Raw genomic sequence first — 13,873 nt, 5'->3', positions numbered from 1 at the left:
AGAACACTAGAACCTTGCCTTTGGCACCCCAAGTCTTGGATCTCAAGATGAAATGACGTGCAAAACCAGCCCCTATTGCCCAGCGCGGGGTCTCAGGATGACAGCATAACAGCAAAAGCCCCATCCTCATTGTAATAATTTTGGTTATACTTAAAACTATATCGTGATGGATGTCTAAATCTATGAAACATAGCCATAAACAGACACTAGATGTCATTTCCCAACATTCAATTTCATACCATCTTGACTTTTTCTGGAGCCATTTTCCTTGGAAAAATCTGAGTGCTCGCTTCAACTGCCACATCCATGCAGATGACTCATATACGGGTTCCCTTCCAGTTGTTTTACCTGAACTGCAGTTGCTTTGTTTCCAACTTGCTGACATCAACCCTGGCAATGAACGAAACATGCCCAAATCTAAACTCATCTTCCTCTCCCCCACCCTGCAAAGCCCACTCACCAGCCTGTATTCCAGGTTCCTCTTGATCAGCATCACACCCTATCAGGACAGCAGACAAGGCCTTGACATCCTCAAGTCAATCTTCCTTGTCTGATAAACAGCTAACCGAGTTACTAATTCTCCTGTCTCCGTCTCTCTCCATGATCTTTCTAACTTAAAGTCAAAGAGCACCAGAATCACCTGTAGGGGCTTGATATATCAAATTTCTTCATCCCAGAGTCAGATTTTTAGGTCTGGGATGAAGAGATGCATTTTAATGGCTCCCAATTAATGAAATGCCACACCTCAGGGTCCACACTCCTAAGAACCACTGCTTTCAACTCTGGTTCTCTCCATTTCTATCTCACTGACATGAATTCTTCCTGAATCTTCTCTTCATGAACCAGTTTAGGCCTTTTTAGATCTAAAAATGCAAGTCTATAATAACTAAGTTTGGACAGCTACCCCTTACCAAGGACCAGTTACAATGCTTTATATACATTATTTTTGTCACATTGCAGTTAAAACCTTGCAAAATACATGCTTTTATCCCAAATTTGCAGGGCTAGTCTTTAAAACACACACCTGGAACTTAGAAAAGCTAAATGGTTCCTAAAATCCACAATGAAAAATTTTAAATATAGGTTGCCTATATTTAAAAAGAAACCTTTCCTTGGACAAGCTTTAGTTGCCAAAATATGATAGAAAAACTAGGCAGGAAAATTTAAAAGCATTTCTATCTCATCACAGGGCAGAGAGACCTATGAGGAAACAATGCAGAACCATCTGTGCCATGATTTACAGTCAGCTTTGTTATAACACAAAACATTCAAATCCTTCCTCCCAAGACTACTTTAAAAGAATAGAGCAAATTTCAGTAAACTTTACTTTAATTCATCTGCCTACACCTAAATATGTACAATCTGAGTTGTACAGATCCCATCCTTGTATTCCAGAATTAGATCTATACATACTATCTTAACTTAAAAACCAGAACTATATGGACTATATTAATCAAATCTTTACTTAAAAGAGCCTTTTCTGCCTTTATTATTGCAGGCACATAAATAATTCAACCATCATGATCATCAGGGATCCAGAAGAGTTCACATCTTCATGCTGTCATTTATAAACAAAGAAGAGAGACTCATCTGAGTCAGCCAATTATCGACTTTCACAACTAAATAAAATGTCTTTAAAATGCCCCCAAGTTTTCATGCACTTTCCCTCATGTGTTCCATCTGACCCTCTGAGGATAAATAGCATGGCTTCATCCTCCCAAACTCAAGCCATGCAGTTAATACCCAGCAAAGGGAAGAGCTAGGGGGTGAACCGAGATGAAGCCACAGAAGATAAGGACCATGGATTTCCCACCACAAATCTTGTCTTCAGCACCTGTTAAAAATATATGCAGTTGATCCTGGAACAACACAGGTTTGAACTGGTTAGGTCTACTCACACATGGATATTTTTTAATCAAGGGTTTCCTATTCACAGATTCAACCAGCTATGGATGTCAGTTATTTCAATCTGCAGTTGCAGAACCTCAAATTCTGAGGTCCAACCATGTCATATGCAAACTTTTGACAGGGGTAGGAGGGGGATATGTGCTATTTGTAACCCCTAATCACCAAGTTGATCAAGAGTCAACTTTGTTATAACAGACACTAATATGAATAAGAGCCAATTTCTGCCCTCAACAAAGTCAGCTACTCACCAGAAATCTAATGCAGCACTATGGAAACAAAATATGGCAGTGACATCATGAAGGGCTGGCGTCAGACAGATCAAACCCTAAATTTAAAATCCCCAAATCCGAATCCACCATGTTTCACTTGCCTGGGACCCTGGGTCTGTAACTTAATCTCTCTGAGCCTTAGATTCCTTACTTGTAACAGAGATGAGATACCACAGAATGGTTGTGAAATTTAAAAATTATACAAGATCCCATGTCTACCATGGAATGTGTTACATAAACATCTGTGACTATCTCATGTTTTATCTGTTAACACATGCCCAACTACAACTTTCAAGCCTATAATAATTAAATGTCAGTGGAATAGCCTTTTCCTTTTTTATGTAGGATATCAAAAGGATAAGAATTGTCAATTAAAATACAGACCAAGTGGAGGCAGGGTGAAGATGAGTCACACATTTCTGGTGTGAATATTGCCAATGACCAGTGAGAAAGCACAGGGGTGAGGGGCTTTTTGGAATTGGATGGGGGTTGGGGTTACAGGAAACAGGAAATCATTAGTGGGGAAATGAGTTCAGTTTGGATATCCTGAGTTAAAAGAACTTATGACTCATCCAAGTAGAAATGTCCAAAAGATTGTTTGAGATGAGAGTGAACTAGGGGATCATTAATTTGTGGGTGGTGGATAAATCCATGAAGTACTGAGGTCCTTCATAGAGGCTGAGCCCCCTAAAAGAAAACCAGCAAAGATGACAACCTAGAGAATATGAACATGTATGGGCAGACACAGCAAGATCCAGGACGACAGAAAAAGGAAAACAGCAAAGGAACCCAGGGAGAGTTCTAAATGAGGAGCAGTCAGAAGTATCAAGTGCTGAGAGTCCTATCAGAGGCCACTTGTGACATTACAAAGAGCAGTTTCTGTGGCAGTGAGGTGATGGAAGCCAGATGACAGGTCATCTGGAAGGTCCCTCCTAGATAGCAAGATTCCTTGGTTTCAAAATAGAAATTCTCCATGAAACTCATAGAGCTATGAAAACATCAAGTAATGACTGTTGCAAGGTTTTCTTTCTAGACAGGGAATTTTTAAAGGGACACAGTCACAAACCACAAAATCTATTCAACATGATCTATGATACTAAACTCCTATCTACTTGCTAAAGTTGGTCTGGGGAAGATGAAAAGATATTAGCAAATTCTGTCACACACAAAAAAGGAGAAAAAAATGTATGACTTAATAAATTTCCCATTCAGTGAATCTCTATGGACAATACACTTAAACTGCTATTTTTCCAAGAAACTTTGAGAAATGTGTTACCACAGGTCAAAAGCCTTCAGTTTCAATATGCAAATCTCTGCATACTTAGGTAAAACTCCATTTCAGATTCCCACCTGGATTTCTAAAGTAGCCTCAACTTTCCTAAAGCTTAGTAAATTGTTCTTCAATGTCACTTTCCTACTCCCTTGTGCACTTAAAACCATAGATTGTGTTGTCCCAGGCAACTTTAAGTTATAAAATCGTTCTATGATGCAAATTATGGCACAAGGGAATGTTTCACTTGGCAGTATAAACTGGTTAAACTCGTTAGTAGACTTCAAAAATAATTCCCCCAAACATCTGCTCAGACTAAGAAAGAGTTTTTTGTTTTTAAGTACTCCACACACAAATATTTTTAAAGAAGTTACATACCATTGTCTCCTGAGGGGTTTTCAAAACATATACACAGTAGGGACTCCCTCCCTGTAGGGTAAAGAAAATGTCAGGCTTTTCTGCCCTCCCGCCATCAGGATAGATGATGGATCCTTGTCCTGAATGCATGCCTGATGGCGGGCACCTGGAATAGGGTGTGGGCATAGGTAGATGGGATTCAGCTGAGCTGAGACTGTGCTTTTTAAGGGCGGCGTCACGGGGACACCAGTAGCAGCAGCAGTACAAGCCGAAGCAGAAGTCGAAAGCCGAGAAGCAGCAGAACGAACGCCAGAGAGCCCAGATAGAGTGAAGACTTGCTTGGCAGGCCTCCCAGCCCCGAGCCAGCACCCCTGCCTGCCATATGCCTGGTGAACCCCAAATAAAAAACCTGCAAAACTACTGAGGACTCTGACTCCTCCTTTACCTGGTCTGCATGGGATCAGAAAACCTGCACTGTGGCCAGTTCCTGGCCTTTACACTCCCCATCCCTGAAATCCAGTTTGACACACTTAGGGTAAGCCCCAGTATCCCAATTTTAAAAGCTTCATGGGAGATTCTGGTGTGCAATCCTCTGTTGTGCTCCTGTTAAACTCTGCCCTTGGAAAAGCTCCCAAAGTTTTGGGGAGGCAATGTGGCCACTCTGTTCTTCATGGATGAGCAAGACGGGTGAGAGTGCAAACTATGAAATCCTGCTAGCAAGCCACACAGGCCAGTTGGCACATGCATGTCACATGGACCTTTCAAGAATTCACAGAGGTTTGGAAGTAGCTTTAATCTTGACCCCCATCCCCTATGGAGGAACACGCACCAGAGAGGAGAGATCCAGGGCAGAGTCCCCGAAGCCCCACTCAACCAATCTGCTCAGAACTCCTGGGGCTTCTGAGCCACAGCTTCAGCTGTGAGCATCTAAGCATAAACAGAGTAATCCAGGCTGTGCTCAGTTAGAGCAGATTGGAGGCTCGTTCCCAGATAATTCCCGCTCTTCTTAAAAAGATCACATTTGAGTCCTACTACAAGTTACCCGTTTGAGGTAGAAAATGCAAATAAAATGAAACAAAAATGTTATCCATCAGGAGCCTCTAGCCTCAACCAAACTCCTTGAAGTAGGTGTTTTGTTGTACAACGTGTACCTAAGACTGCGATACAGGAAAACCATAGTGTAAGAGTTTAACAACTTTCCTAAAATACCTAAAGCCTCACACCTAGAAAATCCTCCTAGAAAGCTGGGGGAGGGGAACCATGCAGCTCAAAATAAGTTAACAAGGCAGAAGGGAGCGAAAACCAAAGCCAGCTGGACTCGGTGTGACCCTGAAAAGTCAACCCAGGAAAAAGTCAGGTAAGGTAGGTTGGAAACATTCCCTTACTTGTCTCCTAGTAGCTAAAGAAGGTTTGTAATTAAACTTTACCAAGACTTTCAAGGGGGACAGGAAAATGACAATGATAAAGAACAGACAGCCAGTTATCAGTTATACATTTAAGTAAAAACCGACAGTGAAGCTTTGAAACTACTGGTTCAACATGTACTCAGTTTTCTGTGGAAAAAACTCTCTGAAATGGGTAGAAAAAATTAGAGAAGTTTTGAGAAAAATCCCAAGTATCTAAATTTTTGACAGTTATTATATTAAAGCACCCTTTTAAAGAGTGATTTTAGGGAAAAAACAACCATTAAATCATTTGACCAAAAACCCACTTCCAAGGCCCTCAAAATTTTCAGAAAATAACATCTTGGAAAACTTGGCCCATCAGAGTATGGATTCTCCCTAGATTTCACCCACGGCCCACTCACCTGGCCTCACCCCAGACTCCACTTGCTTGTAACAGTGAGAAGCTGTCTCAGGAGGCACCTGGAAAGTTCCTCCGGAGAAGCTGACCACAGAAAGCTGGAATGAAACCTGGAAAAAAGAAAACATGCTCAGCACTCAACCTATGAGCCAAGCACAGAGTTTATAAGGCCAGCTATGACCACCATGAAACTCCCAGCAAAGCCAAAGAAACAGGCTTCGGCACACACACACTCTTTACCCAGAGAAAAGCAGAGTGACCGGTCAGTAAACCCAAGCGACCTAACCCCTTCTGCTTCCCTCTGTCCCAGCTTACTAGGGACATTTGCTGAAAGCTCTAGTCTTGAGCAAGGTTCAGGAAGTGTCTGATTACCTCTGCTTTCTTAGATTTTCTCTTTAATTGTTGCTAATAGGTTTGCAGAGCTCAATACCCAATGAAATGTTTCAAAAGTTTGAGACAGCAAGTCCTGAACCTCGGTAAAGCCTGTAGGGTGCTGGAGTCTTCCAGGGCACCTCGTTCTGAATTTCCTGCCTCAGTCCTCCAGGTCCCAGCTCTCTGCACAGCTCACCATTTCTGAACACACCGCCCAATTTCACACCTTTGCTCCCGCATCCTGAAACACCTCTCTCCCACTCTGGAAATTAGTCATCCTGCAAGCACAGCTCAAATATCACCTGCCCGCCCCGCCCCCACGGGCTCTCACCCTCCTTCCGCTGCACTCGGAGCACCTGCTGGTGCCTGCGCTCTCCTAGCACTTGCCTCCTTCTTCTGCCTCGACTCCCCTCCTCCCAGTTTCTCAAGGGCTGTTCTTACCTGCCGTCCCCCTGCACCCCTTCTGCTCTTATCACAAGTAGAGGCAGATGCTTCATGCACCTTTGTTGACTGAAGGATTCCAACCAAAGTTTTCCCATGACTGACTCAGAGTTCACTTCCCTGGGAAATACTCTTTTTACTGCTATGCCAATCCTGGAAAATGTTCTTTTTTTCATGAGTGCTATCCCTGCTCAAACACACCGAAAACCAGGCTCTCGCCCAAATCAGTCCCCTCACAGCAATGCTGCTGGCTTCACTGCCAAAAAGGACGGAATCGTGTGGAGTCACGTTTGGGCCAACAAAACCACCTTGGTTGGCAGGGCACGGGCATATAATGGGTTTGTGCATGCAAAGGCTGGGTGGAGGCCTCTTCTCCCCTTTAAGTTCTGTTTAATGAGGAGCTCTAGAAGACACGCTCCCCTCACCCACCAGGACTTCAAAGATGAGAACGGAGTACAGGAGCTGTTCTCTGGGAGGAAAGCAGGGACGGAGGCAGAGGGGACCAGTTTAACCTTCCCCCCACTTTAGAGACTGTAAAAGCTCATTCAGACACAATATAAAGAAGAAACCTACATGATCTTACATGGACCCATGTAACATGTTTCCTCATCTCACGTCAGCAGCAACCCCCCCAAATGCTGCCAAGGCTCTGAGCACCCCAGGTTTTACCTTCCCCAGGCTGCCAACCTCCCTGGTAGTATTGAAGCATTCACTGCAGGACAGCACCACCTGGTGAACAGTAGCTCAAATATCTGAGGCCTTCTCTTATTATTCACTTATAAAAGGGATCACCTGCCTCTTTACAGAGGCCTCTGGCAGCCAGGGAGAGAATCCATTTCACAGCTGTTACAAGTGCTTCAGCCAAGCTCCCTCCATAAAGCTCAACTCAACAGAAAAAGCAGGCTTGTCCTCTATCCCAACCCCAACAACAGACAAGTACAAAAGAGTATCCATCACGGCCCACCGCATGTCCTGTCAGACAGACCTTCTGCCCAGGGGACCCACAACATGAGTGCACCCTTAGAAGGAGATCTGTAATAGCCTGTGTACACACAGCCTCCTCCCTGCCTCCAGCAACCCATTTGTTACACTGCTTTTGTAAGGGCAGGGGGGAAAGTCCTTTCTGAGTTGAAAACTACCAAGGCACCACCGTAAATTACAGAGTTACAGTGGTCCCAAGGGGAGCCAGCTTCCTGCCAGAAGAAGGGCTGTCCCTACAGCCTGTTTTTGTGGTGATGAGATCACAGAGTTTAGACTCTGTATTTTGGTACTACATGGGTTTTAAGGGCCATATTCAGTAATTACAGAAAGGAAAAAGGGAGGTCAACGAGACCAGAGGAACTCTGAGTGGTGTTTAAGTTACTTATAACTCCAGTTACAGCACCCAACAAGAGAGTCAGAAACAACGCCTTGAGTTTTCATTTTTTGTCCTTCAGAGTCAGTTTTAGATTAAAATTGGAAATTTTAAACGTTTTTGGTTTCAATGCACCATCCAAAATTTTAGGCCAAGAAAAGTTCTGAAAAACAAGCATTATGTCACAAAATATTCTTGTAGAACATACCCCCCCCCAAAAAAAAGACAAAACACTTATTGGAGAAATTTGTATGGAGCCTAATACATGGGAATCTAGAGGCTAAGTTGAATGTTGACCATCAGTTGTCCATCACTAGCTTTTTATTTCCAGATCTAATTTCCATTTGGCTCTTAAAATAAAGAACTTAAAATGCTTGGAGAAGAATTATTAGGGTTTTCCTCCTGGCAATTATTCTCTTTCAAGGATGAACTGACAGACTTCAAAGCTGTTTATCCAATGGAACTGATCAAAAAGGAAACTTTTTTCTTTCAAGCACCCTCCTAAAAACTTAACACTGCACCTCCCCAGACCACAAAACAAAGACCACTGTATGTGTCGTCCGTGGAACCAGCATGTGAGCCCACATGACAGCTGGAGTCCTCTAGTCGCACAGGGCTCTGGAGCTCTGAACTCAGCTCCACTGGAAGATGAACCCCAGAGGTTAAACGACGTGAGCAAGGTCACTCCGTCACAACCTGAGTGTCAGAGTTCATGGGGAGGCTCAAGTCACACTTGACTGCCATGACAGAGTGGGCAACAATACCACAGAAATCCTAAAGCAAAGAAACAAAAGCTCTTGTTGTTTTGCTTCATTTTGAATGCTGGTGTGGAACTGAAAACAGGCTTAAAAAAGGACAAAGACAGGAAGGAGAATTCTGTGGGGACTTGTGTTTGGGACTTGCAGGGTAAATGAATTAATCAGGCATTTTGCACCACTGGCCCCTGTGGCTATCACGTTTGGCCTTGATCATGTTTATGCAGAGGGTGAGTAGGTCGGGGCATGCGTGCCTGATTGTGGACAACTGGAGCATGGGTGTGTGCGCATGTGCCAAGTGTGCACACCTGTGCCTGGGAGAGAGGGGATAAAAAGGCAGCATCACCCTGGGGGATGGAGGCTTAAGTTGCTGTCTCCCTGCTGGCTTGTTTCCCCTGCTGACTAGTAAAACCTGTGAAGATGATGCCAAAGGCTCCAAAATTCACTTTTAAACTGTTAGAACCAATGGTGAACCTACCCAGCCTGGGATGGTTGCACAACAGGTCTTAAGTGGCAAAGGTATTATTTAAAAATACCCATTTCCAGTTCAAATTTTACAGCCTCCATTTTCTTTGAGACAGGTGTACTACTTGTACTGTTACACCAAACAACTACCCGAACTTGGGTTTTCAATCCTAAGTGTCTATTAGAATCTTCTAGGAGTTTTTTAAAAGTCTTATGTTCAGAATAATTAAAACAATCTCTGAGAAAGCGGCCCAAAGAGTGCTACTTTTTAGGGCCTCCCCTTGTGGCGCAGGCGGTTGAGCGCCATGCTGTGAAGTTGTCCATAGCCTCTGCAGTGCCGGTTTGATCCTGGCTGGCCGGAGAGGGTCCCATATAGCGCAGCAGACCTCTCCTGCCGCCCACTGCTCCCCTCAGCAGTGTATTTCATCTGTCTGCCTGTTCTGTTCCCCGCTCTGTCTCTGGTGAATCCTCTCACCCCCCCCCACCCCGGACATCTGGTCTGTACCCTGGTTCTTGTATAAATAAATAAATAAATCTTTAAACAAAAAGAGTGTTACTTTTTAAAGCTGATAGCTGGGCCTCCCTGGTGGCACAGGGGTTAAGCACAGCATTGTGAAGCTATCTGCAGCCTCTGCAGCAGGAATTTGATCCCTGGCCGGCCAGGGAGCTACCCACAAGCTGCAGCAGACCTCTTCTGTCTCCCCTGCTGCTCCCTCAGCAGTGTATTTCAGTTAATCTGCCTGTTCTCCTTGCTGTCTCTGGTGAATCTTCTCACCTCCTGCACCTCTAGCCTGGGCCCCAGTTCTTGTATGCATAAATAAATAAATCTTTAAAAATAAAATAAAGTTGACAGCTGATTGTCTAATATATAGCCAGGATTAAGAATCTTTACCTCTGACCTATCCCAAGATGTTTTCTTTTGTCTTGGAGGGGAAGGAGACATGCATATTTAAGCTTAAAAAGGGGCAGGTGGAAGGAGAGCAAGCTGGAGGAAGCTGAAGTAAATAACAACCTGCAGGTATGGCTGGGGGTGCCCACTCCCTGTGGAAGAAGATGGCAGTAGGGACAGACTGGGTGGGTCCTAGTAAGCCCTGGATGGCCCTTGCCTTTGAGTGGGCAAGGGATTACAATCCCAAAATCTGTAAAGAACCTATCTGTCAATTATTTGTTTCTAGAAAAGGGGCAGACTATGATGGTTTTCACATGGGAAGAATCTATCAAACAGAATTTACCACTAAGATTTCTCCTAGTTCTAATAGGCTGGAGGTTTGGGGGTTTTTTTGTTGTTGTTTTTAACTGATAATCCATATTTTCTTACCAAATCTGACAAAGCACACACTCATTATAGGATGGCTGCCAGGAGCTTCGGTGCCCAAAGAACAGAGCTTTCCTTGATATAAAATCAGCCTGCTCACAGGAGGGGCAAACCCCAACTTGATTTCTATTAGCATCATGCTGTTCTCAGATGTGACAGTGACTAGCTAAGAAAGAAATCGTGTGTGTGTGTGGGAGAAGGGCTGTGGGAACACTATCTCCAGCTGAGGGGTTAATTCTGTTCCCACTTCCATGTTCTTAAATTCTTCGGTCTCCCTGTACTTCCATAATAGTGACGACAATCAGGATGTCCAGCTGGGACGCCTCCCTCCCAATCCTGTTAATTCTCATGGGAGAATTAATGACTGTTGCCTTCCTTTCCCAGTGTTTCCCAAAGTGCATCCTCAGACCATTGGGACCAGAATGATCTGGGCTTTTTCTGACATACCTCAGACTATATATGACGGCAATCAGAGTAAAGCCTGAGCGTTTGCATGTTAATCACCCACACAGATCCAACAGTCTGTGAGCCAGTCACAAAATGTCTTCAATTCCTCCTTGAAATAGGTTATGAAATTAGCCCATTCCCATTTAATCTGCTAAATCTCTCCATATCCTCTGCCACTTCTAAATGGGGTTTCATTAACTTGCCCTGCTCCTTGGTCTCCTACTATATCCCTTCAGTAGATGCTGTGTTGGTACTTCCTCAAATATCACTTGGACCCCAGCCCTGCTGACTCCAAAGTTCTGACTCAAATCACTTCTCCCAAAACTCAAACCTAATGCAAAGTTTCTTGCCACTTTCAATTGAGGGTTTCAGGTCTGTTCAAATTCTCTTTCCCGGGCCTCCCCGGTGGTGCAGCGGTTGAGCGCTGGGTTGCGAAGCTGCCGCGGCCTCTGCAGGGCTGGTTCGATCCCCGGCTGCTCCCCGGCCACCAGAGGAGGGTCCCACATGGCGCGCAGACCTCTCCTGCCGCCCGCTGCTCCCCTCAGCAGTGTACTTCGGTCCTTCTGCCTGCTCTGCTCCCCGCTCTGGCTCTGGTGAATTCTCTCACCCTCCCGCGCTTCTGACTGTACAAGCACAAATAAAAATCGTTAAAAAAAAAAAAAAAACCAAATTCTCTTTCCCAATTAAATGCTAAGCCTCTGGGGGGTAAGGAAAAATGTCAGGCTTTTCTGCGTCCTGCCATCAGGATAGATGACGGATCCTTGTGGTCCTGAATGCATGCCTGATGGCGGACACCTGGAGTAGGGTGGGGCATGGGTGGATGGGATTCACCTGGGCTGAGACTGGGCTTTTAAGGGCGGCGTCACGGGGACGCCAGTAGAAGCAGCAGCAGAAGCCGAAGGAAAAGCCGAGAAAGAAGTAGCAGAAGCCGAGAGAGAAACAGATGAACGCTGGAGAGCCCAGATAGAGTGAAGACTTGCTGGGGGCTGGGAGGCCTGCCAGCCTCCCGGCCCCCCAGGACCCCTGCCTACCATATACCTGGTGAACCCCAATAAAAGACCTACAAAAAACCCACTGAGGACTCTGACTCCTCCTTTACCCGGTCTGCTGGATCTTAGAAAACCCGCACTGTGTCCGTTCCTGACCTTATAGCCTCCTAAAGGCAGGCTGCACTTATCAATCTGTATCTTCCACAGGGCTCAATTATATTTTAGGTTTCAAGAACACTGGCTGCCTGTCAGACCAAAGCCCTGCTGCAGCCCCAACTTTTTCTTCTTTTACCTTCTCACTTTCCCTGAGAAAACTTTCATTCTTTCCTTTTCATAACAAAATTGATTCAGACAATGGTGGGAGAAGAAGCCTGTGAATGACAGAGTAACAAGCTAGCAGCTTCAACTATCCATGTAACAGCTAGGAACAAAAAAGATTTAGTCTTCGGAGCTGCCAATTTTGCAGCTAAATGAATGCACAACTCACGAGAGAACTTCCCAACCTCTCTGCACCTCTATCAAACACCTCTTTCCCAGGGCCTCCCTGAGAGCTATTTTACTCCTCCCTTAGATACAATTCTAACAGCAGGAAAATATTTGGTTTCCCAGATCACCAAATTACAAGAGTAAAGGGTAACTGCTAGATCAAAGTACAATGACAGCCCTGAGAAGTTAAGACTGACAGGAGACAATTTATAAAATCCAAAACAGCAGATTACAGACTGTTAAGAGTTTAAATAGCCTTTCAATCCCCAAAAGTGTCCAAGGACATCAAAAACAAAGCATCTCGAAACAGCATAATTAGTGACTCTGAAAGATGACCCTAGGCCCAGCCTTGGTTCTTAAGACCCAAGTATTCTCAAAAATAGGAATGGGTATTGTATCCAACTCAATACCCTGTCTCCATATGGTCTCCATTACACTGAATATAAGGACAGATTTTCAAAGGCAGGCATACAACCCTTGGCATTGTCATTGCAGGGTAAGGAAAAAGTATCAGGCTCTTCTGCCCTCCCACCATTAGGATAGATGAGGAAACCCTGGGGTCCTGAATGCATGCCTGATGGCGGGCACCTGAAATGGGTACATCTGGGCTGAGAGACTGAGTTTAGAAGGGCGGCGTTGCGGGGACGCCAGCAGAAGCCAAGAATGAACAGAAGCCGAGAGAAGAAGAGAAGCAGAGAGAAGGCCAGAGAGCCCAGATAGAGTGAGGATTTGCTGGGGGCTGGGAGGCCTGCCAGCCTCCCAGCCCCCCAGCACCCCTGCCTGCCATATGCCTGGTAAATCTAAATAAAAGACCTGCAAAAGCCACTGAGGACTCTGATTCCTCCTTTACCCAGTCTGCTGGATCAGAAAACCTGCTCAGTGCCCTAGTTCCTGCCTTTACAGTCATTCTGATCTGGAACCTTCCTTCTGGCTACAACCACAGTCACCCCACATTTATCACTTCTCATCTATCTTTTCTTGGTGTTTTTTGTGAATGAACTCCTCACCAAATTGTAAATTTCCCTGAGCAGAGGGACTGCATCTTTGTATGGATACCATGTCCCCAACCTCCACATTTCAACAGTTGAAACCTGCTGAGACTCTGTAGGGTAAGGAAAAATGTCAGGCTTTTCTGCCCTCCTGCCATCAGGACAGATGATGGATCCTTGCGGTCCTGAATGCATGCCTGATGGCGGGCACCTGGAGTAGGGTGTGGGCATAGGTAGATGGGATTCACCTGGGCTAAGACTGGGCTTTTAAGGTTGGCGTCACGGGGACGCCAGCAGAAGCCAAGAAGCCGAGAACGAACAGAAGCCAAGAGAGAAGCAGAGAAGGCTGGAGAGCCCAGATAGAGTGAAGACTTGCTGGAGGCTGAGAGGTCTGCCAGCCTCCCGGCCCCCCAGCACCCCTGCCTGCTGTGTATCTGGTAATCCCAATAAAAGACCTGCAAAAAACCACTGAGGACTCTGACTCCTCCTTTACCCGGTCTGCATGGGATCAGAAAACCTGCTCAGTGGTCATTCCTGACCTTACAGACTCCCAGCTCAATCCATCCAGAAGCCCCACAGCCAGGTCATCTTAAGGAAAAAGGCATTTAAATTGGTGTGGATTTGTTTTTTAGGGTTTTTTTTTTTTAGCAATT

The 13,873-nt window shown here is 45.1% G+C and overlaps 1 protein-coding gene across 12 annotated transcripts in view; it reads right to left on the bottom strand.

The window, feature by feature from the left end:
• Window positions 1-13,873, bottom strand: part of TANC1 (tetratricopeptide repeat, ankyrin repeat and coiled-coil containing 1) — a 235,872-nt gene that overhangs the window by 169,979 nt on the left and 52,020 nt on the right. For 9 of the 12 annotated variants that reach the window (XM_037523385.2, XM_054699751.1, XM_054699748.1 and 6 more), the window contains exon 2: window positions 5,612-5,717. The exons of 1 other annotated variant lie outside the window; for it this stretch is intronic. The gene's annotated coding sequence lies outside the window, so the exon portion shown is untranslated. 2 more of the 12 variants (XM_037523383.2, XM_037523382.2) reach the window with 2 other exon arrangements.

This window comes from Talpa occidentalis, unplaced genomic scaffold, assembly GCF_014898055.3.
Source record: "Talpa occidentalis isolate TD23 unplaced genomic scaffold, MPIMG_talOcc4v2.1 talOcc4.3, whole genome shotgun sequence".
Classification (NCBI taxonomy): domain Eukaryota; kingdom Metazoa; phylum Chordata; class Mammalia; order Eulipotyphla; family Talpidae; genus Talpa; species Talpa occidentalis.
Note: the sequence above shows the minus strand (reverse complement) of the source record. Positions and strands in the feature narration are given on the sequence as shown.